This window comes from Rutilus rutilus (assembly GCF_951802725.1).
Source record: "Rutilus rutilus genome assembly, chromosome: 11".
Classification (NCBI taxonomy): domain Eukaryota; kingdom Metazoa; phylum Chordata; class Actinopteri; order Cypriniformes; family Leuciscidae; genus Rutilus; species Rutilus rutilus.
The window spans coordinates 25,318,379-25,345,005 of record NC_140216.1 but is presented as its reverse complement, the minus strand read 5'-3'; the positions used below and the strand labels follow the sequence as shown (position 1 = coordinate 25,345,005).

Sequence of the window (26,627 nt, the reverse complement as noted above, 5' to 3'; positions counted from 1 at the left end):
TGTATCTCGAAAAACATGGCCGCCATCGGCCAATGAAGTTTGAGCACCTATTAGACAAGGCTAACGGAGGCCAATCAGAACGAAACTCAGTGGGCATGTTCGGCTCAAGCCCCTAGAGGTCTGTAAGAATTTTGAAAGAAATCGGCCACTAGTTGGCGCTAACGAGTTTAATGGCTCTGTAATCACGTGGTGTTACACTTATTGTCACAAAATGCATATCATTTGATAGATCTGCTCATGCTGAACAACTTTGCCTCAAGAACTATTGCTGTCAATCAAACCGTTCATTAAATATTCGTAATTATGTTAGAAAGCTACTTTTGCGAACTAGTCCCTGGTTTTTTGCCCGATCGGAACCAGACCAGTCTAGGACAATTCTCTGGACTCTCTAGATCAATAATTATCAAAAAAAAGTTGAACTTTTGCATTTGGATGGCTGTAATAGGGTCATTTATAAAATGGGCGGGGCAAAATAAATAAAAAAACCTATAAATCATAAATAAAAACTCAGAACTTCACAAAAATTGGTGAACATATGTGAAATAACATCATTAACAAGCATGCCAAATTTTATGGAGATCGGACCAAAGGTGGCGCTATAACTGTTAAAAAGATTTAAAACCATATATTTCCTAGGATAAATGGTCTTTTTCATCTATTATGTCAGTAGTTACATGCTTGCTAAATAAATCTTAATAACTTTTGATGCTTTTATGCTTAAAGGCCTTAAAGGCCTTAATTGCTTGAACCCCGATAAATGCTGCTTGCAGCTTTAATTAGGGGTTCAAGCACGAAGTGCTGAAACCCTATTGTAATTGTACTGATTTTTATTATTATTTTTCTTCTCCGCTAAAACGCATCGTGCAGCCCAAACCGTAAGAGCTGGAACCTTGAAACTTTGCCAGATGGTAGTACAAAAATCGAGGAGAGGTTCAGAGAGTATGACCCCGATTGGCCCATAGGTGGCGCTATAGCAACCAAAAGCGCGAAACTGTTCATAACTCCTAGACCGTATATCGTAGACTCAAGTGTCTTATATCATTGGAAAGCTGGATACTTGAAGAACAAAACGTATATCTCCGATTTCATTTCCGGTATGCAAATTTTTCCGCCATTTTGAATTTTGTTAAAAACCTACTTTTGCGAACTAGTCCTAGGTTTTTCGTCCGATCGGAACCAAACCAGTGCAGAAATGTTCTCTGGAGACTGAATATCAATAATTATCGAAAAAAAGTAGAAATTTCGATTCACGGTCGCTAAGGGGCGCCAAAATGTATGTTGTGGGAGGAGCCTATTGTACTAAAACAGCTATAACTCCAGAAGTAAATGAGGTATCTTCACCAAACTCGGTACGTATATGTAAGAGGTCAATCTGAGGTAACAGTAAAAAAATCGCGGCGATTGGCCACATGGTGGCGCTATAACATGAAAAAAAGATAAAACAGGCTATAACCACCTGACCATTAGTCCGATTGACTTGAAAATTGGTATGCAGTGTCTTGGTCCAAGGCCCCATGTATGTCTATGAGGACATTGGTGTATCTCAAAAAACATGGCCGCCATCGGCCAATGAAGTTTGAGCACCTATTAGACAAGGTTAACGGAGGCCAATCAGAACGAAACTCAGTGGGCATGTTCGGCTCAAGCCCCTAGAGGTCTGTAAGAATTTTGAAAGAAATCGGCCACTAGTTGGCGCTAACGAGTTTTACGGCTCTGTAATCACGTGGTGTTACAAATATCCACACAATATGCATATCATTTGATAGATCTCCTCATCCTGAACAACTTTGCCTCAAGAACCATTGCTGTCAATCAAACTGTTCATTAATTATTCATGAATATGTTAAAAACCTACTTTTGCGAACTAGTCCCTGGTTTTTCGCCCGATCGGAACCAGACCAGTCTAGGAAAATTCTCTGGACTCTCCTGATCAATAATTATCGAAAAAAAGTTGAACTTTTGAATTTTTCGTATGGCTATAATTGGGTCATAATGAAAATGGGTGTGGCAAAATGTACTCAAAAGCTTATAAATTCTAAACGAAAACTCAGAACTTCACGAAAATTGGTGAGCATATGTGCCATAATATTCTAAACAAGCATGCCAAATTTCATGTTGATCGGACCATAGCTGGCGCTATAACTGTTAAAAAGGTTTGAAAACTATATATTTCCTATGGTAAATTGCCTGTATTGGCTGTAAATGGACTTTTCCATCTATTATTTCAGTGTTTAAAAGCTTTCTAAATAAAACTTAATGTCTTAAATGCTTATGTGCTTAAAGGCCTTAAATGCTTGAACCCCGATAAATGCTGCTTGCAGCTTTAATTATTATTATTTTTCTTCTGCCGTAAAACGCATCGTGCAGCCCAAACCGTAAGTGCTAGAGACTTGAAACTTTGCCATATGGTAGTACAAAAATCGAGGAGAGGTTATCAAAATATGAGCCAGATTGGCCAATAGGTGGCGCTACAGTGCAAAAACCAAAAAAATGGCATATTTTTGCTTAAATCTCACCAACCCTTTGTCACAGACTCAAGTGTCTTATATCATTGGAATCCTTGGCTCAAGCCGAACAAAAAAGGCCTCAAGGATTTCCTTTCCGGTATGCAAATTTTCCGCCATTTTGGATTTTGTCCAAAACCTACTTTTGCGAACTAGTCCTAGGTTTTTTGTCCGATCGGAACCAAACAAGTGCAGAAATGTTCTCTGGAGGCTGAATATCAATAATTATTAAAAAAAAGTTTAAATTTTGATTCACGGTCGCTAAGGGGCGCCAAAACGTTCGAAGGAGGCGGAGCTAGTTTTACTAAAATGGCTATAACTCCAGAAGTAAATGAGTTATCTTCACCAAACTTGGTACACATGTGTAAGACGTCAATCTAAGGTCACAGTAAAGAAATCGCGGTGATTAGCCACATGGTGGCGCTATAACATTAAAAAAACATAAAACAGGCTATAACCACCTGACCGTTTGTCCGATTGACTTGAAAATTGGTATGCAGTGTCTTGGTCCAAGGTGCCATGTATGTCTATGAGGACATTGGTGTATCTCGAAAAACATGGCCGCCATCGGCCAATGAAGTTTGAGCACCTATTAGACAAGGTTAACGGAGGCCAATCAGAACGAAACTCAGTGGGCATGTTCGGCTCAAGCCCCTAGAGGTCTGTAAGAATTTTGAAAGAAATCGGCCACTAGTTGGCGCTAACGAGTTTAATGGCTCTGTAATCACGTGGTGTTACACTTATTGTCACAAAATGCATATCATTTGATAGATCTGCTCATGCTGAACAACTTTGCCTCAAGAACTATTGCTGTCAATCAAACCGTTCATTAAATATTCGTAATTATGTTAGAAACCTACTTTTGCGAACTAGTCCCTGGTTTTTCGCCCGATCGGAACCAGACCAGTCTAGGACAATTCTCTGGACTCTCTAGATCAATAATTATCAAAAAAAAGTTGAACTTTTGCATATGGATGGCTGTAATAGGGTCATTTATAAAATGGGCGGGGCAAAATAAATAAAAAAACCTATAAATCATAAATAAAAACTCAGAACTTCACAAAAAATAGTGAACATATGTGAAATAACATCATTAACAAGCATGCCAAATTTTATGGAGATCGGACCAAAGGTGGCGCTATAACTGTTAAAAAGATTTAAAACCATATATTTCCTAGGATAAATGGTCTTTTTCATCTATTATGTCAGTAGTTACATGCTTGCTAAATAAATCTTAATAACTTTTGATGCTTTTATGCTTAAAGGCCTTAAAGGCCTTAATTGCTTGAACCCCGATAAATGCTGCTTGCAGCTTTAATTAGGGGTTCAAGCACGAAGTGCTGAAACCCTATTGTAATTGTACTGATTTTTATTATTATTATTATTTTTCTTCTCCGCTAAAACGCATCGTGCAGCCCAAACCGTAAGAGCTGGAGCTTTGAAACTTTGCCAGATGGTAGTACAAAAATCGAGGAGAGGTTATCAAATTATGAGCCCGATTGGCCCATAGGTGGCGCTATAGCAACCAAAAGCGCGAAACTGCTCATAACTCCTAGACCGTAAGTCATAGACTCAAGTGTCTTATATCATTGGAAAGCTGGACGCCTGATGAACAAAACGTATATCTCCGATTTTATTTCCGCCATGATAGATTTTCCGCCATTTTGAATTATGTTGAAAACCTACTTTTACGAACTAGTCCCTGGTTTTTCGCCCGATCGGAACCAAACCAGTGCAGAATTGTTCTCTGGTGTCTGAAGATCAATAATTATCGAAAAAATGTTGAAATTTCGATTCACGGTCGCTAGGGGGTGCAAAATTAACGTTGTGGGAGGAGCTTATTTTACTAAAATGGCTATAACTCAAGAAGTAATTCAGTAAACTTCACCAAACTTGGTACACATGTGTAGGAGGTCAATCTGAGGTCACAGTAAAAAAATTGCGTCGATTGGCCACATGGTGGCGCTATAAAACAAAAAAAACTTATAGACGCCTGACCGTTAGTCCGATTGACTTGAAATTTGGTACGCAGTGTCTTGGCCCAAGGGGCCATGTATGTCTAAAAGGACATTGGCGTAACTCAAAAAACATGGCCGCCATTGGCCAATGAAGTTTGAGCAACTATTAGACAAGGTTAACGGAGGCCGATCGGAACGAAACTCGATGGGCATGTTCGACTCATGGCCCAATAGGTCTGTAAGAATTTTGAAAGAAATCGGACACTAGTTGGCGCTAACGAGTTTTATGGCTCTGTAATCACGTGGTGTTACACTTATTGTCACAAAATGCATATCATTTGATAGATCTGCTCATGCTGAACAACTTTGCCTCAAGAACCATTGCTGTCAATCAAACCGTTCATTAAATATTCACGAATATGTCTAAAACCTACTTTTGCGAACTAGTCCTAGGTTTTTTGCCCGATCGGAACCAGACCAGTCTAGGACAATTCTCTGGACTCTCTAGATCAACAATTATCAAAAAAAAGTTTAACTTTTGCATTTGGATGGCTGTAATAGGGTCATTTATAAAATGGGCGTGGCAAAATACACTCAAAAGCCTATAAATCCTAAATGAAAACTCAGAACTTCACAAAAATTGGTGAGAATATGTGACATAACATCCTTAACAAGCATGCAAAATTTCATGGAGATCGGTCCATAGGTGGCGCTATAACTGTTAAAAAGCTTTAAAACCATAGATTTCCTATGGTACATTGTATGTATTGGCTGTAAATGGTATTTTCCATCTATTATTTCAGTGGTTACATGCTTGCTAAATAAAACTTAATAACTTTTGATGCTTTTGTGCTTAAAGGCCTTAACTGCTTGAACCCCGATAAATGCTGCTTGCAGCTTTAATTATTATTATTATTATTATTATTCCGCCGTAAAACGCATCGTGCAGCCCAAACCGTAAGAGCTGGAACTTTGAAACTTTGACAGATGGTAGTACAAAAATCGAGGAAAGGTTCAGAGATTATGACCCCGATTGGCCCATAGGTGGCGCTATAGCAACCAAAAGCGCGAAACTGTTCATAACTCCTAGACCGTAAGTCATAGACTCAAGTGTCTTATATCATTGGAAAGCTGGACGCCTGACGAACAAAACGTATATCTCCGATTTCATTTCCGCCATGATAGATTTTCCGCCATTTTGAATTTTGTCAAAAACCTACTTTTGCGAACTAGTCCCTGGTTTTTTGCCCGATTGGAACCAAACCAGTGCAGAAATGTTCTCTGGAGTCTGAATATCAATAATTATCGAAAAAAAGTGGAAATTTCGATTCACGGTCGCTAAGGGGCGCCAAAACGTACGTTGTGGGAGGGGCCTATTTTACTAAAATGGCTATAACTCCCGATGTAAATGAGGTATCTTCACCAAACTTGGTACACATGTGTATGAGTTCAATCTGGGGTCACAGTAAAAAAATCGCGACGATTGGCCTCATGGTGGCGCTATAACATGAAAAAAACATAAAACAGGCTATAACCACCTGACCGTTACTCCGATTGACTTGAAAATTGGTATGCAGTGTCTTGGTCCAAGGTGCCATGTATGTGTATGAGAACATTGGCGTATCTCAAAAAACATGGCCGCCATCGGCCAATGAAGTTTGAGCACGTATTAGACAAGGTTAACGGAGGCCGATCGGAACGAAACTCAATGGGCATGTTCGGCTCATGGCCCTAGAGGTCTGTAAGAATTTTGAAAGAAATCGGCCACTAGTTGGCGCTAATGAGTTTTATGGCTCTGTAATCACGTGGTGTTACACTTATCATCACAAAATGCATATCATTTGATAGATCTGCTTATGCTGAACAACTTTGCCTCTAGAACCATTGCTGTCAATCAAACCGTTCATTAAATATTCGCGAACATGTTAAAAACCTACTTTTGCGAACTAGTCCCTGGTTTTTCGCCCGATCGGAACCAAACCAGTCTAGGACAATTCTTTGGACTCTCTAGATCAATAATTATCGAAAAAAAGTTGAACTTTTGCATTTGAATGGCTGTAATAGGGTCATTTATAAAATGGGCGTGGCAAAATACACTAAAAAGTCTATAAATCCTAAATAAAAACTCAGAACTTCACAAAAATTGGTGAGCATATGTGACATAACATCCTTAACAAGCATGCAACATTTCATGGAGATCGGACAATAGGTGGCGCTATAACTGTTAAAACGCTTTAAAATCATATATTATATGGTAAATTGCCCGTATTGGCTGTAAATGGTATTTTCATATAATCATATAATGTTCATATAATAATGTTCAAAACCAGTGCAGTGCAATTCTCTGGACTCTCTAGATCAATAATTATCAGAAAAAGTATAACTTCTTCATTTGGATGGCTATAATAGTGTCACTTCAATATGTAGCCTTGACCAAGTGTCTCCAAAAGCCTATATCTCTTTAATAAAAACAAGTCAGAACATGTGACTCTTAAGAAGTATGAAAAATTTCAGACAGATCGGACAAAATTTGCCTCTATAACAGTTAAAAATGTAAAAAAATATATAACATGGCATATTAAGCCAATAAGTGGTATTGTACTGCCCCCTGCTGTCATTTCATCATACTACTCCCTAATATTGCTATATAATTCATATTTAGACTTTATAAAATCATTATTTTAACATTTACAATCACATTTTGTCAAAACTCATCTATTGAAGTATTACTATTGACAATTGTGTCACATTAATGAATGGAATCCAGAAACGAAAGTAAAAACGGAGGCCGCCATTTAGGCCACGCCCCCCCAGTACAAATTCACTCATAACTCGAAAACGGAAAGTCGCTGCGCGCTCAAATTTTGATGGTAAGGACGTCTCCGGGCTCTTGATCGAAACGTATGGTCGCGGGCCTCGGGAGCGCCCCCCCCCCGCGGATCGTTAGTCCGCGGGACCCCGACTTTGAACGCCCGTAACTCCCGACCCAGACCACCCCGAACCTTGTGTGAGAGCTCGTTGGAAAGGGCGCGTCCTTGGCTAACATCGATTCAAATGTGGTGTAATTTGCCCTGGGCATTCCAGAGATAAAAGCCCCAAAATAATATGCCTCATAACTCCCGGGCCCAATCGCCCAAAAACACTGCGATGGTCTCATTCAACAGGACTCCTCAAGCACTATCTATGCTCTGAGTTTCAGAATTTTTCGCCTTCTGGTTCCCGAGATATAAGTGAAAAACCAAATTCCCATTCATTCATTCAAACACTTCAACTGTAAGATGGAGACTGTAATTCCACTGTTGTCCACTAGAGGGAGCAGCAGGATTACGCATGATCTTTTAATTCGCTTTCAGTATTGGGAAATAAACAAATGCTTTAAGAAGCAATCTTTTTTTATGATGTTTTTTTATTTTATTATGATATTTGTATATATATATATATATATATATTTTTTTTTTATTATGATTATGAACGGTTTGATTGACATTAGTAATTCTTGAGTCAAAGTTGTTCAGGATGAGGAGATGAAGATATTTTCACAATATCACATCCTAAAAACATTGAAAACATTTGTCTTTGTGTGTGTGGATGTGTTTGTGTCTGTGTGTGTGTCTGTGTGTGTAAGCATGCTTAATGGAAAGAACATGGAGAAACTGCTTTGTTTTACTGGTGGATAAAAAAGTCTTTCAAATGAAAGTGAGTCAATTAGTGGTCTTCTACTGCCCTCTGCAGGACATTCTACTTAATAAAATATTTTCATCTGTGCTTTTGCATTAAGTTTTGGACTATATAAAATTACTTGCATGAAAATCACCTATTATAACACAATCATGTTTTGTCAAAGTTTATCACTTCATTTGTACTGAGCTCTCAGTTTGAACAATTCTGCCTCTCAGTGATTAATTTGAAATCTGAAAATGGTGTTATACAGAGGAGATTTGCAATTATCATTTTGTTACCTATCTTTTATTTTAAATATCTACATCTACAACAAAATGTGTGCATGTGTGTGTTCAAGCATGGTTAGTGTATTAAGTATTATTGTTTAAGTATTATTGTTTTCATTTACATTTTAACCACCAGAAGAAGAACACTCATTGGTTCATTCTACCCACTAAAATATTATTTTTCATTTTTTTCCCATTTGAAATATTGTTTAAACTTAATAAAATCATTAAAATAACATTTCAAATCATATTTTGTCTGTTTATAAATCCCACAGACTCACATTGGCTGCAATACTAATGTTTTTGTAAAACACAGACCTGATAGTCTAAACTGTGTGTATTGTGCATATATTATTGATATTATTACTATTACAAATCATGTTATTGTAACTCATATCTTAATAGAATATTATTTGTAATTTTAATTCTTTATTTCTTAATTGTTTTTGTTTTTTATGATTACAGATATTATCACCAAAGATATCAACTACACCTTCACTTTTAGTATTGATAAGCTGCACACACAGCACAATCACACACTCACTAATGCATTCAAATAAATGTAATCTTACTGTGCTACTTTATTTGTACATGATTAGAATGAACAGAAATCTAAGAATATTTTTCTTCTTTTGTTAAAGCCATTTCAGACTGCAAGTAAGCATTACATTACTAATCATCTATTTTAAAGGTGCCATACAATTGAAAACTGTATTTATCTTGGCATAGTTGAATGATAAGAGTTCTGGACATGGAACTGACATACCGTGAGCCTCAAACACCATTGTTTTCTCCTTCATGTGTAAATCTCCTGTTTGCAAAAGACCGCTGAAAAATGAGTGAATCCCAGCATAACACTGACTGTGACGTTGGAGTCATATATGTCAGTGGTTAAATGCTTGCTAAATAAAACTTAATAACTTTTGATGCTTTTGTGCTTAAAGGTCTTAAAGGCCTTAACTGCTTGAACCCCGATAAATGCTGCTTGCAGCTTTAATTATTATTATTTTCCCCTAAAACGCATCGTGCAGACCAAACCGTAAGAGCTGGAACCTTGAAAGTTGGCCAAATGGTAGTCCTCAATTTGGGGAGAACGTATCAAAGTATGACCTCGATTGGCCCATAGGTGGCGCTATAGCGACCAAAAGCGCGAAACTGCTCAGAACTCCTAGAACGTATGTCGTAGACTCAAGTGTCTTATATCATTGGAAAGCTGGACGCCTGACGAACAAAACGTATATCTCCGATTTCATTTCCGCCATGATAGATTTTCCGCCATTTTGAATTTTGTCAAAAACCTACTTTTGCGAACTAGTCCCTGGTTTTTCGCCCGATCGGAACCAAACCAGTGCAGAAATGTTCTCTAGAAACTGAAGATCAATAATTATCGAAAAAAAGTCGAAATTTCGATTCACGGTCGCTAAGGGGCGCCAAAACGTATGTTATGGGAGGGGCCTATTTTACTAAAATGGCTATAACTCCAGAAGTAAATGAGGTATCTTCACCAAACTCGGTAAACATATGTATGAGCTCAATATGAGGTAACAGTAAAAAAATCGCGGCGATTGGCCACATGGTGGCGCTATAATATATAAAAAACATAAAACAGGCTTTAACCACCTGACCGTTAGTCCGATTGACTTGAAAATTGGTATGCAGTGTCTTGGTCCAAGGTGTCATGTATGTGTATGAGGACATTGGCGTATCTAAAAAAACATGGCCGCCATCGGCCAATGAAGTTTGAGCACCTATTAGACAAGGTTAACGGAGGCCGATCGGAACGAAACTCGGTGGGCATGTTCTACTCATGGCCCTAGAGGTCTGTAAGAATTTTAAAAGAAATCGGCCACTAGTTGGCGCTAACGAGTTTTATGGCTCTGTAATCACGTGGTGTTACACTTATTGTCACAAAATGCATACCATTTGATAGATCTCCTCTTGTTGAACAACTTTGCCTCAAGAACCATTGCTGTCAATCAAACCGTTCATTAAATTTTCGTAATTATGTTAAAAACGTACTTTTGCGAACTAGTCCCTGGTTTTTCGCCCGATCGGAACCAAACCAGTCTAGGACAATTCTATGGACTCTCTAGGTCAATAATTATCAAAAAAAAGTTGAACTTTTGCATTTTTCGCATGGCTATAACAGGGTCATTTAGAAAATGGGCGTGGTAAAATGCACTCAAAAGCCTATAAATCCTAAACGAAAACTCAGAACTTCACAAAAATTGATGAGCATATGTGTCATAACCTGCTAAAGAAGCATGAAAAATTTTATGAAGATCGGACCATAGTTGGCGCTATAACTGTTAAAACGCTTTAAAACCATATATTTCCTATGGTAAATTGCCTGTATTTGCTGTAAATGGTGTCTTCTATCATCATATAATGTTCATATCATAATGTTCAAAACCAGTGCAGCACAATTCTCTGAACTCTCTAGATCAATAATTATCAGAAAAAAAGTTTAACTTCTTCAAAAGGTGATTTTATATGAATATAATGACATATTAAGCCAATAAGTGGTATTTTACTGCCCCCTGCTGTCATTTCATCATACTACTCCCTAATATTGTTATAAAATTCATATTTAGACTTTATAAAATCATTATTTTAACATTTACAATCACATTTTGTCAAAACTCATCTATTGAGTATTACTATTGACAATTGTGTTACACTGAGATATGGAAATGGACGAAAGTAAATGAATGAAATGAAACGAAAGTAACGGCATTTAAGCCACGCCCCCGAATACAAATTCATTCATAACTCGAAAACGGAAAGTCGTTGCGCGCTCAAATTTTGATGGTGAGGACCTCTCTGGGCTCTTGATCGAAACGTGTCGTCGCGGGCCTCGGGAGCGCGCCCCCCGCGCATCGCGAATCCGCGGGACCCCCGATTTTGAACGGCCATTACTCCCGACCCAGACCACCCCGAACATTGTGTGAGAGCTCGTTGGAAAGGGCGCGTCCTTGGCTAGCTTCGATTCAAATGTGGTGTTATTTGCCCTGGGCATTCCAGAGATAATAGCCCGAACAGATATGCCTTATAACAATCATAACTCCCAGCCCCAATCGCCCAAAAACACGTTGATGGTCTCATTCAACAGGGCTCCTCAAGCACTATCTATGCTCTGAGTTTCAGAATTTTTCGCCTTTTGGTTCCTGAGATATAAGTAAAAAAACAAATTCCCATTCATTCATTCAAACACTTCAACTGTAAAATGTAAGCTATAATACCACTGTTGTCCACTAGAGGGAGCAGCAGGATTACGCATGATCTTTTAATTCGCTTCAGTATTGGGAAATAAACAAATGCTTTAAGAAGCAATCTTTTTTATTATGATGTTTTTTTTTTATTATGATATTTTTTATACATTTTATTTTTTATTATGATTATGAACGGTTTGATTGACATTAGTGATTCTTGAGGCAAAGTTGTTCAAGATGAGGAGATGAAGATATTTTCACAATATCACATCCTAAAAACATTGAAAACATTTGTCTTTGTGTGTGTGGATGTGTTTGTGTCTGTGTGTGTGTCTGTGTGTGTAAGCATGCTTAATGGAAAGAACATGGAGAAACTGCTTTGTTTTACTGGTGGATAAAAAAAGTCTTTCAAATGAAAGTGAGTCAATTAGTGGTCTTCTACTGCCCTCTGCAGGACATTCTACTTAATAAAATATTTTCATCTGTGCTTTTGCGTTAGTTTTTGGACTATATAAAATTACTTGCATGAAAATCACCTATTATAACACAGTCATGTTTTGTCAAAGTTTATCACTTCATTTTTACTGAGCTCTCAGTTTGAACAATTCTGCCTCTCAGTGATTAATTTGAAATCTGAAAATGGTGATTACAAAGGAGATTTGCAATTATCATTTTGTTACCTATCTTTTATTTTAAATATCTACATCTACAACAAAATGTGTGTGCATGTGTGTGTTCAAGCATGGTTAGTGTATTAAGTATTATTGTTTAAGTATTATTGTTTTCATTTACATTTTAACCACCAGAAGAAGAACACTCATTGGTTCATTCTGCTCACTAAAATATTATTTTTCATTTTTTTTCCATTTGAAATATTGTTTAAACTTAATAAAATCATTAAAATAACATTTCAAATCATATTTTGTCTGTTTATAAATCCCACAGACTCACATTGGCTGCAATACTAATGTTTTTGTAAAACACAGACCTGATAGTCTAATCTGTGTGTATTGTGCATATATTATTGATATTATTACTATTGCAAATCATGTTATTGTAACTCATATCTTAATAGAATATTATTTGTAATTTTAATTCTTTATTTCTTAATTGTTTTATATGATTACTACAGATATTATCACCAAAGATATCAACTACACCTTCACTTTTAGTATTGACACGCTGCACACACAGCACAATCACACACTCACTAATGCATTCAAATAAATGTAATCTTATTGTGCTACTTTATTTGTACATGATTAGAATGAACAGAAATCTAAGAATATTTTTCTTCTTTTGTTAAAGCCATTTCAGACTCCAAGTAAGCATTATATTACTAATCATCTATTTTAAAGGTGCCATACAATTGAAAACTGTATTTATCTTGGCATAGTTGAATGATAAGAGTTCTGGACATGGAACTGACATACCGTGAGCCTCAAACACCATTGTTTCCTCCTTCATGTGTAAATCTCTTGTTTGCAAAAGACCGCTGAAAAATGAGTGAATCCCACCATAACACCGACTGTGACGTTGGAGTCAGGATCATTAATATTTATACCCCCCAAATTTGCATTTTCCAGTCCATGTTCTAGGCCAGGCAGTGTTAATGTGGACCTGCACAGCCGAATCATCAGAAGATCTGCAGGTATTGTGAAGAAGCAAGCAAGGACAATAGTGAAAATGGCAGATCATGGATATAAATGTTATGTCTGAGGCTGTGCTGCGGATTTGAGAACTTTTCATTCCCTTCCCACAAAAGAGAACTGTCAACAGGCATGGTTGATGTTTACAACAGGATAAACTCACCATTTTAATTCAAAGCTGTTAGTTTACTCTTAACGGAGGCCGATCAGAACGAAACTCGGTGGGCATGTTCGACTCGTGGCCCTAGAGGTCTGTAAGAATTTTGAAAAATCAGCCACTAGTTGACGCTAACAGGTTTTACGGCTATGTAATCACGTGATGCATATCATTTGATAGATCTCCTCATACTGAACAACTTTGCCTCAAGAACTACTGCTGTCAATCAATTTGTTCATTAAATACTTGCAATTATGTTAAAAACCTACTTTTGCAAACTATTCCTAGGTTTTTCGCCCGATCGGAAATATACCAGTGCAGTACAATTCTCTGGAAGCTCTAGATTATTAATTATATAAAAAACTTTAACTTTACCCATTGGGTAGCCATAACAGGATCATTTAGAAAATGGGTATGGCAAAAAACACTCAAAAGCCTGTAAATCCTAAACAAAAACTCAGACAACTCACTAAACTGCCTTATGTGCTTAAAGACCCTAAATGCTTGAACCCCGCTAAATGCTGCTTGCAGCTTTAATTATTATTATTATTATTCCGCCGTAAAACGCATCGTGCAGCCCAAACCATAAGAGCTGGAACTTTGAAACTTTGACAGATGGTAGTACAAAAATCGAGGAAAGGTTCAGAGATTATGACCCCGATTGGCCCATAGGTGGCGCTATAGCAACCAAAAGTGCGAAACTGTTCATAACTCCTAGACCGTATGTCGTAGACTCAAGTGTCTTATATCATTGGAAAGCTGGATGCCTGACGAACAAAACGTATATCTCCGATTTCATTTCCGCCATGATAGATTTTCCGCCATTTTGAATTTTGTCAAAAACCTACTTTTGCGAACTAGTCCCTGGTTTTTTGCCCGATTGGAACCAAACCAGTGCAGAAATGTTCTCTGGAGTCTGAATATCAATAATTATCGAAAAAAAGTGGAAATTTCGATTCACGGTCGCTAAGGGGCGCCAAAACGTACGTTGTGGGAGGGGCCTATTTTACTAAAATGGCTATAACTCCAGATGTAAATGAGGTATCTTCACCAAACTTGGTACACATGTGTATGAGTTCAATCTGGGGTCACAGTAAAAAAATCGCGACGATTGGCCTCATGGTGGCGCTATAAAATGAAAAAAACATAAAACAGGCTATAACCACCTGACCGTTAGTCCGATTGACTTGAAAATTGGTATGCAGTGTCTTGGTCCAAGGTGCCATGTATGTGTATGAGGACATTGGCGTATCTCAAAAAACATGGCCGCCATCGGCCAATGAAGTTTGAGCACCTATTAGACAAGGTTAACGGAGGCCGATCGGAACGAAACTCAATGGGCATGTTCGGCTCATGGCCCTAGAGGTCTGTAAGAATTTTGAAAGAAATCGGCCACTAGTTGGCGCTAATGAGTTTTATGGCTCTGTAATCACGTGGTGTTACACTTATCATCACAAAATGCATATCATTTGATAGATCTGCTTATGCTGAACAACTTTGCCTCTAGAACCATTGCTGTCAATCAAACCGTTCATTAAATATTCGCGAACATGTTAAAAACCTACTTTTGCGAACTAGTCCCTGGTTTTTCGCCCGATCGGAACCAAACCAGTCTAGGACAATTCTTTGGACTCTCTAGATCAATAATTATCGAAAAAAAGTTGAACTTTTGCATTTGAATGGCTGTAATAGGGTCATTTATAAAATGGGCGTGGCAAAATACACTAAAAAGTCTATAAATCCTAAATAAAAACTCAGAACTTCACAAAAATTGGTGAGCATATGTGACATAACATCCTTAACAAGCATGCAACATTTCATGGAGATCGGACAATAGGTGGCGCTATAACTGTTAAAACGCTTTAAAATCATATATTATATGGTAAATTGCTTGTATTGGCTGTAAATGGTATTTTCATATAATCATATAATGTTCATATAATAATGTTCAAAACCAGTGCAGTGCAATTCTCTGGACTCTCTAGATCAATAATTATCAGAAAAAGTATAACTTCTTCATTTGGATGGCTATAATAGTGTCACTTCAATATGTAGCCTTGACCAAGTGTCTCCAAAAGCCTATATCTCTTTAATAAAAACAAGTCAGAACATGTGACTCTTAAGAAGTATGAAAAATTTCAGACAGATCGGACAAAATTTGCCTCTATAACAGTTAAAAATGTAAAAAAATTTATAACATGGCATATTAAGCCAATAAGTGGTATTGTACTGCCCCCTGCTGTCATTTCATCATACTACTCCCTAATATTGCTATATAATTCATATTTAGACTTTATAAAATCATTATTTTAACATTTACAATCACATTTTGTCAAAACTCATCTATTGAAGTATTACTATTGACAATTGTGTCACATTAATGAATGGAATCCAGAAACGAAAGTAAAAACGGAGGCCGCCATTTAGGCCACGCCCCCCCAGTACAAATTCACTCATAACTCGAAAACGGAAAGTCGCTGCGCGCTCAAATTTTGATGGTAAGGACGTCTCCGGGCTCTTGATCGAAACGTATGGTCGCGGGCCTCGGGAGCGCCCCCCCCCCCGCGGATCGTTAGTCCACGGGACCCCGACTTTGAACGCCCGTAACTCCCGACCCAGACCACCCCGAACCTTGTGTGAGAGCTCGTTGGAAAGGGCGCGTCCTTGGCTAGCATCGATTCAAATGTGGTGCAATTTGCCCTGGGCATTCCAGAGATAAAAGCCCCAAAATAATATGCCTCATAACTCCCGGGCCCAATCGCCCAAAAACACTGCGATGGTCTCATTCAACAGGACTCCTCAAGCACTATCTATGCTCTGAGTTTCAGAATTTTTCGCCTTCTGGTTCCCGAGATATAAGTGAAAAACCAAATTCCCATTCATTCATTCAAACACTTCAACTGTAAGATGGAGACTGTAATTCCACTGTTGTCCACTAGAGGGAGCAGCAGGATTACGCATGATCTTTTAATTCGCTTTCAGTATTGGTAAATAAACAAATGCTTTAAGAAGCAATCTTTTTTATGATGTTTTTTTATTTTATTATGATATTTGTATATATATATATTTTTTTTTTTTATTATGATTATGAACAGTTTGATTGACATTAGTAATTCTTGAGTCAAAGTTGTTCAGGATGAGGAGATGAAGATATTTTCACAATATCACATCCTAAAAACATTGAAAACATTTGTCTTTGTGTGTGTGGATGTGTTTGTGTCTGTGTGTGTGTCTGTGTGTGTAAGCATGCTTAATGGAAAGAACATGGAGAAACTGCTTTGTTTTACTGGTGGATAAAAAAGTCTTTCAAATGAAAGTGAGTCAATTAGTGGTCTTCTACTGCCCTCTGCAGGACATTCTACTTAATAAAATATTTTCATCTGTGCTTTTGCATTAAGTTTTGGACTATATAAAATTACTTGCATGAAAATCACCTATTATAACACAATCATGTTTTGTCAAAGTTTATCACTTCATTTGTACTGAGCTCTCAGTTTGAACAATTCTGCCTCTCAGTGATTAATTTGAAATCTGAAAATGGTGTTATACAGAGGAGATTTGCAATTATCATTTTGTTACCTATCTTTTATTTTAAATATCTACATCTACAACAAAATGTGTGCATGTGTGTGTTCAAGCATGGTTAGTGTATTAAGTATTATTGTTTAAGTATTATTGTTTTCATTTACATTTTAACCACCAGAAGAAGAACACTCATTGGTTCATTCTACCCACTAAAATATTATTTTTCATTTTTTTTCCCATTTGAAATATTGTTTAAACTTAATAAAATCATTAAAATAACATTTCAAATCATATTTTGTCTGTTTATAAATCCCACAGACTCACATTGGCTGCAATACTAATGTTTTTGTAAAACACAGACCTGATAGTCTAAACTGTGTGTATTGTGCATATATTATTGATATTATTACTATTACAAATCATGTTATTGTAACTCATATCTTAATAGAATATTATTTGTAATTTTAATTCTTTATTTCTTAATTGTTTTTGTTTTTTATGATTACAGATATTATCACCAAAGATATCAACTACACCTTCACTTTTAGTATTGATAAGCTGCACACACAGCACAATCACACACTCACTAATGCATTCAAATAAATGTAATCTTACTGTGCTACTTTATTTGTACATGATTAGAATGAACAGAAATCTAAGAATATTTTTCTTCTTTTGTTAAAGCCATTTCAGACTGCAAGTAAGCATTACATTACTAATCATCTATTTTAAAGGTGCCATACAATTGAAAACTGTATTTATCTTGGCATAGTTGAATGATAAGAGTTCTGGACATGGAACTGACATACCGTGAGCCTCAAACACCATTGTTTTCTCCTTCATGTGTAAATCTCCTGTTTGCAAAAGGCCGCTGAAAAATGAGTGAATCCCACCATAACACCGACTGTGACGTTGGAGTCATATATGTCAGTGGTTAAATGCTTGCTAAATAAAACTTAATAACTTTTGATGCTTTTGTGCTTAAATGCCTTAAAGGCCTTAACTGCTTGAACCCCGATAAATGCTGCTTGCAGCTTTAATTATTATTATTATTTTGCAGTATTTCTGTTTCCCGTGTCTCACTTCAGGGGCTGCATCAGGGCGCACTGCGCAGACGACGTCACTTCCTCAAGCCTCACTAGCGGCATTATTTAGAAGATGCAGCTGCGGTGAGTTAACGTAAACGACAACAAACAAAGTTAAGTCTGACGCCCGTTTCACACATAGGGCCCGATTTTAACGATCTGAAATGCAAGTATCAAGCGCGAAACGCAAGTAACTTTGTGGCCGGGTCTTGGGCGCTGTTGCTATTATACCGGCGGGATAAATGACTCTTGCGCTCAACGCAAATCTAAAATGGGTTGGTCTGAAGTAGCTTCATTATTCATAGGTGTGGTTTGGGCGTAACGTGAAATAAACCAATCAGAGCGTCATCTCACATTCCCTTTAAGAGCAGACACGCTTATTCTATAGCGGATTCCTATTATAACGGTGGATTTGCCAGACGCGCGCCAGGAGCGGTTCACAGCCGAGGAGACCGACGTTCTCGTCAGGGCCGTAAAACACAGAGAAGTGACATTGGGGATGGAGAAACACACCCAAATTAACTTCGGTTAAACAGGCGTATGATAATTTGGGTAAATGTGTAAACTAGAAGTATGCTTTTATAATTTATCTATCTATCTATCTATCTATCTATCTATCTATCTATCTATCTATCTATCTATCTATCTATCTATCGTAATGTATGATTTGCAAAAATGAAAACGGCTGCTTCTGTGTGAGAGAATCAAAGTGTATGCGCGTTGTGCACACGCTACATTGATTATGGCCAAGCATGCGCCCTTAAAATATCATAAGAATAACATGTGCAACGCGCCACTGACTTTAAACTAGATTTTTTCAGTTAGTGGCGGAATTGTTTTCTAAACGTGCAAAATAACATGAGGGAACGTTTGCGCCGGAACACGCCGCCTCTTTGCGCTGAACCGCCCCCGGGAGCGCAAGTGTATTTCTTAGTTAACCGACGTGCGTCTGTGGAGGGAAAAGTCCGCTGTGCGCGGGTGCAAAATAGGAATGATACATGCGTCGGTGTACAAAGTCAATTGCGCTGGGTGCAAGATAGGGCCCATACTCCGTGTGCAGTGCATATGCGGTGCAGGAGCAGCACTCGCTATAGTGCTTTCACATATGCTGCGTTTGCAGTGCGTAACTGATCCACGGCTGAACCACAAACACATACTCACTATTTTTATTTCAAATCCAGAAGTTATCAAATACTTTTATTTAAAAAAAGTTTTGTCAGCATTACGATTCTCTTTGTACACACATACTCTTTAATGGTCGTAATTCACATTTAAGCACAATTTAAACAATGTATTCAATGCACTACTTCTATCTAGATTTATTAGCAAGTGGTAAAATATTTAGCCATATAGTTATATTAAAATGACAAATATTTTAAATTAAAACTTAAAATTGACAAAAACAACTGACTCTCATGCCTTTTCTTTTGCATTTAAATTAATACAGTAAATCTTGGATGTCAGAAAGAACTTGTTTTTCAACCTCCACGAATGAGACGAGTGTTACTTTTCTGTTCACTATTTTAGCTATTTTTCCATAGTGATACACTATATTGACTGGGTTAAATAGAATTGCATTTCTAAAAAGAGACTAAAATACAATTTTCATTGACTAAAACTAGACTAAGGGCGCTTTCACACTTGGTTCGATTGCCTGTTCCTAACCCGAGTTCGATTGCTCCCCCCCTGCCCCCGATGGACTTTTGTTCACATATTATTTGTATCCGAACCGCAGTATGCTTGTGTCATCAAGTTGCAGCTGGTGCGTAATCGTGTTGCTTGGTAACCGCTATGAATGAAAAGGCGTCAAAATGGATAGAATTGCTCGCTTCACATTTGTTCTTTTTTTTTTTTTAACCTTTGGTTTTGTTTTCAAAGAAAAGATCCAGAAAGAGAAACACATTTGTGTTTGTCTGCCGCAAAAGTACTAAAATCGTTCCAAAGACAGCGGGCTGTCCGCCGAAGACAATTTTTGCGGAGGCAGCCAGAAATCATCTCTCTGCTTGCAGTGCGTCAATCCCGCTTTTCATCAAGTTAAGTGTATACATGACGAGAATAATTCCTGTTAGTGATCCAGAGCGCGATCCATTTGGACGCCGACAAACTTTATTGCTGCGGATAAAACAATAAACCTCCGCAGAAGCATTCCAGAGGTACTCCGCGAGGAACAAAACATGTTCCAAACATAAAACAGGCTATAACCACCTGACCGTTAGTCCAATTGACTTGAAAATTGGTATGCAGTGTCTTGGTCCAAGGTGCCATGTATGTCTATGAGGACGTTGGCGTATCTCGAAAAACATGGCCGCCATCGACCAATGAAATTTGAGCACCTATTAGACAAGATTAACGGAGGCCAATCGGAACGAAACTCGATGGGCATGTTCGACTCATGGCCCTAGAGGTCTGTAAGAGTTTTGAAAGAAATCAGCCACTAGTTGGCGCTAATGAGTTTTATGGCTCTGTAATAACGTGGTGTAAAACTTAACAACTTTTGATGCTTTTGTGCTTAAAGTCCTTAAAGGCCTTAACTGCTTGAACCCCGATAAATGCTGCTTGCAGCTTTAATTAGGGGTTCAAGCACGAAGTGCTGAAACCCTATTGTAATTGTAAGGATTTTTAGGGGTTCAAGCACGAAGTGCTGAAACCCTATTGTAATTGTACTGATTTTTATTATTAGGGGTTCAAGCACGAAGTGCTGAAACCCTATTGTAATTGTACTGATTTTTATTATTATTATTATTATTATTTTTCTTCTGCCGTAAAACTCATCGTGCAGCCCAAACCGTAAGAGCTGGAGCTTTGAAACTTTGCCAGATGGTAGTATAAAAATCGAGGAGAGGTTCAGAGAATATGACCCCAATTGGCCCATAGGTGGCGCTATAGCAACCAAAAGCGCGAAACTGCTCATAACTCCTAGACTGTATGACGTAGACTCAAGTGTCTTATATCACTGGAAAGCTGGAAACCTGAAGGTCAAAACGTATATCTCCGATTTCATTTACTGTATGCAAATTGTCCGCCATTTTGAATTTAGTTAAAAACCTACTTTTGCGAACTAGTCCTAGGTTTTTTGTCCAATTGGATCCAAAACAGTGCAGAAATGTTCTCTGGAGTCTGACTATCAATAATTATCGAAAAAAAGTCGAAATTTCGATTCCTGATCGCCAGGGGGTGATAAATTAATGTTGTGGGAGGAGCCTATTTTACTAAAATGGCTATAACTCGAGAATGAAATTAGATATCTTCACCAAACTTGGTGCACATGTGTATGAGTTCAATCTGGGGTCACAGTAAAAAAATCGCGACGATTGATCACTAGGTGGCGCTATAACATGAAAAAAACATGAAAACGGCTATGACCACGTGACCGTTAGTCCGATTGACTTGAAAATTGGTATGCAGTGTCTTGGTCCAAGGTGCCATGTATGTCTATGAGGACATTGGCGTATCTCGAAAAACATGGCCGCCATCGACCAATGAAATTTGAGCACCTATTAGACAAGGTTAACGGAGGCCGATCGGAACGAAACTCGATGGGCATGTTCGACTCATGGCCCTAGAGGTCTGTAAGAGTTTTGAAAGAAATCGGCCACTAGTTGGCGCTAACGAGTTTTATGGCTCTGTAATCACGTGGTGTTACACTTATCGTCACAAAATGCATATCATCTGATAGATCTGCTCATGCTGAACAACTTTGCCTCAAGAACCATAGCTGTCAATTAAACCGTTTATTAAATATTCGTAATTATGTTAAAAACCTACTTTTGCAAACTAGTCCTAGGTTTTTCGCCCGATCGGAACCAGACCAGTCTAGGACAATTCTCTGGACTCTCTAGATCAATAATTATCAAAAAAAAGTTGAACTTTTGAATTTTTCGTATGGCTATAATTGGGTCATAAAGAAAATGGGCGTGGCAAAATGCACTCAAAAGCTTATAAATCCTAAACGAAAACTCAGAACTTCACAAAAATTGGTGAGCATATGTGCCATAATATTCTAAACAAGCATGCCAAATTTCATGTTGATCGGACCATAGGTGGCGCTATAACTGTTAAAAAGGTTTGAAAACCATATATTTCCTATGGTAAATTGCCTGTATTGGCTGTAAATGGACTTTTCCATCTATTATTTCAGTGGTTAAAAGCTTTCTAAATAAAACTTAATGTCTTAAATGCTTATGTGCTTAAAGGCCTTAAATGCTTGAACCCCGATAAATGCTGCTTGCAGCTTTAATTATTATTATTATTATTATTATTATTTTCCCCTAAAACGCATTGTGCAGACCAAACCGTAAGAGCTGGAACCTTGAAACTTGGCCAAATGGTAGTCCTCAATTTGGGGAGAACCTATAAAAGTATGACCCCGATTGGCCCATAGGTGGCGCTATAGCAACCAAAAGCGCAAAACTGCTCATAACTACTAGACCGTATGACGTAGACTCAAGTGTCTTATATCATTGGAAAGCTGGACGCCTGACGAACAAAACGTATATCTCCGATTTCATTTCCGCCATGATAGATTTTCCGCCATTTTGAATTTTGTCAAAAACATACTTTTGCGAACTAGTCCTAGGTTTTTCGCCCGATCGGAACCAAACCAGTGCAGAAATGTTCTCTAGAGTCTGAATATCAAAAACTATCGAAAAAAAGTTGAAATTTCGATTCACGGACGCTAAGGGGCGCAAAAACGTACGTTGTGGGCGGGGCCTATTTTACTAAAATGGCTATAACTCCAGAAGTAAATGAGGTATCTTCACCAAACTTGGTACACATGTGTAAGAGGTCAATCTGAGGTCACAGTAAAAAAACCGCGGCAATTGGCCACATGGTGGCGCTATAACATGAAAAAAACATAAAACAGGCTATAACCACCTGACCGTTAGTCTGATTGACTTGAAAATTGGTATGCAGTGTCTTGGTCCAAGGTGCCATGTATGTGTATGAGGACATTGGCATATCTCAAAAAACATGGCCGCCATCGGCCAATGAAATTTGAGCACCTATTAGACAAGGTTAACGGAGGCCGATCAGAACGAAACTCGATGGGCATGTTCGACTCAAGGCCCTAGAGGTCTGTAAGAATTTTGAAAGAAATCGGCCACTAGTTGGCGCTAACGAGTTTTACGGCTCTGTAATCACGTGGTGTTACAAATATCCACACAATATGCATATCATTTGATAGATCTCCTCATCCTGAACAACTTTGCCTCAAGAACCATTGCTGTCAATCAAACCGTTCATTAAATATTCGCAAACATGTTAAAAACCTACTTTTGCGAACTAGTCCTAGGTTTTTCGCCCGATCGGAACCAGACCAGTCTAGGACAATTCTCTGGACTCTCTAGATCAAAAACTATCAAAAAAAGTTGAAATTTTGCATTTGGATGACTGTAATAGGGTAATTTATAAAATGGGCGTGGCAAAATACATTAAAAATCCTATAAATCCTAAATGAAAACTCAGAACTTCACAAAAATCGGTGAGCATATGTGACATAACATCATTAACAAGCATGCCAAATTTTATGGAGATCGGACGATAGGTGGCGCTATAACTGTTAAAAAGCTTTAAAATCATATATTTCCTATGGTAAACTGCCTGTATTGGCTGTAAATGGTCTTTTCCATCTCTGATCATATAATTTTCATATCATAATGTTCAAAACTAGTGCAATACAATTCTCTGGACTCACTAGATCAATAATTGTCAGAAAAAGTTGAACTACTTCATTTGGATAGCTATAATAGGTTCACTTCAAAATCTGGCCTTTACCAAGTGTCCCCGAAAGCCTATATCTCTTTAATCAATGCTCAGACCTTCTTAAAAACAAGTCAGAACGTGTGAAATATCACCCTGAACAAGCATGAAAATTTTCAGACAGATCGGACAAAATTTGCCTCTATAACAGTTAAAAAGGTGAAAATGATATGAATTAATGGCATGTTAAGCCAATAAGTGGTATTTTACTGCCCCCTGCTGTTTAAAATAGTCATTTTCTCATATTGGTATTGGTATCAGCCATGGTAAATCATGATAAATGATGGTGTGGTGTGTGTGTGTGTGTGTGTGTGTGTGTGTGGTACAAATATAACAAAGGTTTTATTTTCCAACATGAAAACAAACATAACAGAGTGCTAGTGCACAAACAATAACCGACAATGATAATGGATGAGAGGGGAACTTAAATACACAGATCAAGACAAGGACAACAGGTGACGGTTATGATGATGAGGAGCAGGTGATGATGAGGAGGGTGATGAGGAGCAGGTGCAGGTGATGACGACAGATGGTGAATGTGATGAAGACAGAAGGTGAATGTGATGAAGGTGAATGTGACACCAATATCACTGAAACATTTGTGTGTGTGTGTGTGTGTTTGTGTGTGTGTGTGTGTGTGTGTAGCATTATTGTGTGTAGCATATGTAGCAAGTATGTATTATTGAGTTAACATGGAAACACTGGTTTGCTTTAGTGCAGAAAACTGGTCAAAATCATGAGGTTTAAAGTGAAAGTGAGCCAATAAGTGGTCTTCTACTGCCCTCTGCTGGCCATTCTACTTATTAATTAAAATTTTCCACATGTGCTTGCATTTATACTTGAATACACACTAAAAATCACTTATATAGCAATAACTATTATAACACAATCATATTTTGTCAGTGTTAATCACTTTATTTGCACTGACACTTCAAATAATTGCTAGTAATGTGATAAATCAGGCTAGAAACATGGTAAATCAAAGTAAATAATACTAGATTGTCGTTTATCTCCTGGTAAATAATACTAGAACGTGGTATATCATGGTAAATCATGGTTAACTATGCTGTGTGTGTGTGTGTGTGTGTGTGTGTGTGTGTGTGTGTGTGTGTGTGTGTGTGTGTGTGTGTGTGTGTGTGTGTGTGTGTGTGTGTGTGTGTGTGTGTGTGTGTGTGTGTAAGCATGCATTGAGTTAACATGGAAAAACTGGTTTGCTTTAGTGCAGAAAACTGGTTTAAAGTGAAAGTGAGCCAATAAGTGGTCTTCTAGTACCCTCTGCTGGCCATTCTACTTAATAATGAAATATTTTACATGTGCTTTTGCATTCATACTTGGACACACACTAAAAATCACGTATATAACTAACTATTATAACACAATAATATTTTGTCAGTGTTCATCACCTCATTTGCACTGACACTTCACATAATTGCTAGTAATGTGGTTAATCATGCTAGAAACATTGTAAATCATAGTAAATAATACTGAAATGAGGTGTATCAAGGTAAATCATGCTAGAATCCTAATAAATCATTCTGGAACATGGTATATGATAGTAAATCATGCTAGAATCATATTAAATAATTCTAGAATGTGGCAAATCGTTGTGGGAGGAGCCTATTTTACTCAAATGGCTATAACTCAAGAAGTAAATGAGATATCTTCACCAAACTCAGTACACATGTGTATGGGTTCAATTTGAGGTCACAGTAAACAATTTTATGGAGATCGGACCATAGGTGGCGCTATAACTGTTAAAAAGCTTTAAAACCATATATATCCCATGGCAAATTGCCTGTATTGGCTGTAAATGGTCTTTTCCATCTATTATGTCAGTGGTTACATGCTTGCTAAATAAATCTTAATAACTTTTGATGCTTTTGTGCTTAAATGCCTTAAAGGCCTTAACTATCTCGAAAAACATGGCCGCCATCGGCCAATGAAGTTTGAGCACCTATTAGACAAGGTTAACGGAGGCCAATCAGAACGAAACTCAGTGGGCATGTTCGGCTCAAGCCCCTAGAGGTCTGTAAGAATTTTGAAAGAAATCGGCCACTAGTTGGCGCTAACGAGTTTAATGGCTCTGTAATCACGTGGTGTTACACCTATTGTCACAAAATGCATATCATTTGATAGATCTGCTCATGCTGAACAACTTTGCCTCAAGAACCATTGCTGTCAATCAAACCGTTCATTAAATATTCGTAATTATGTTAAAAACCTACTTTTGCGAACTAGTCCTAGGTTTTTCGCCCGATCGGAACCAAACAAGTCTAGGACAATTCTATGGACTCTCTAGATAAATAATTATCAAAAAAAAGTTGAACTTTAGCATTTTTCGCATTGGTACATTGGGTCATAAAGAAAATGGGCGTGGCAAAATGCACTCAAAAGCCTATAAATCCTAAACGAAAACTCAGAACTTCACAAAAAATGGTGAGCATATGTGCCATAACATTCTAAACAAGCACGTAAAATTTCATGAAGATCGGACGATAGGTGGCGCTATAACTGTTAAAAAGCTTTGAAAACCATATATTTCCTATGGTAAATTGCCTGTTTTGGCTGTAAATGGTCTTTTCCATCTATTATTTCAGTGGTTAAAAGCTTTCCAAATAAAACTCAATGTCTTAAATGCTTATGTGCTTAAAGGCCTTAAATGCTTGAACCCCGATAAATGCTGCTTGCAGCTTTAATTATTATTATTATTTTTCTTCTGCCGTAAAACGCATCGTGCAGCCCAAACCGTAAGTGCTAGAGACTTGAAACTTTGCCATATGGTAGTACAAAAATCGAGGAGAGGTTATCAAAATATGAGCCAGATTGGCCA

The 26,627-nt window shown here is 37.7% G+C and overlaps 1 protein-coding gene across 3 annotated transcripts in view; it reads left to right on the top strand.

Moving 5' to 3' along the window:
- The window catches only part of fkbp10a (FKBP prolyl isomerase 10a), a 355,663-nt gene that overhangs the window by 232,820 nt on the left and 96,216 nt on the right, over positions 1-26,627 (top strand). The window lies entirely within an intron of this gene.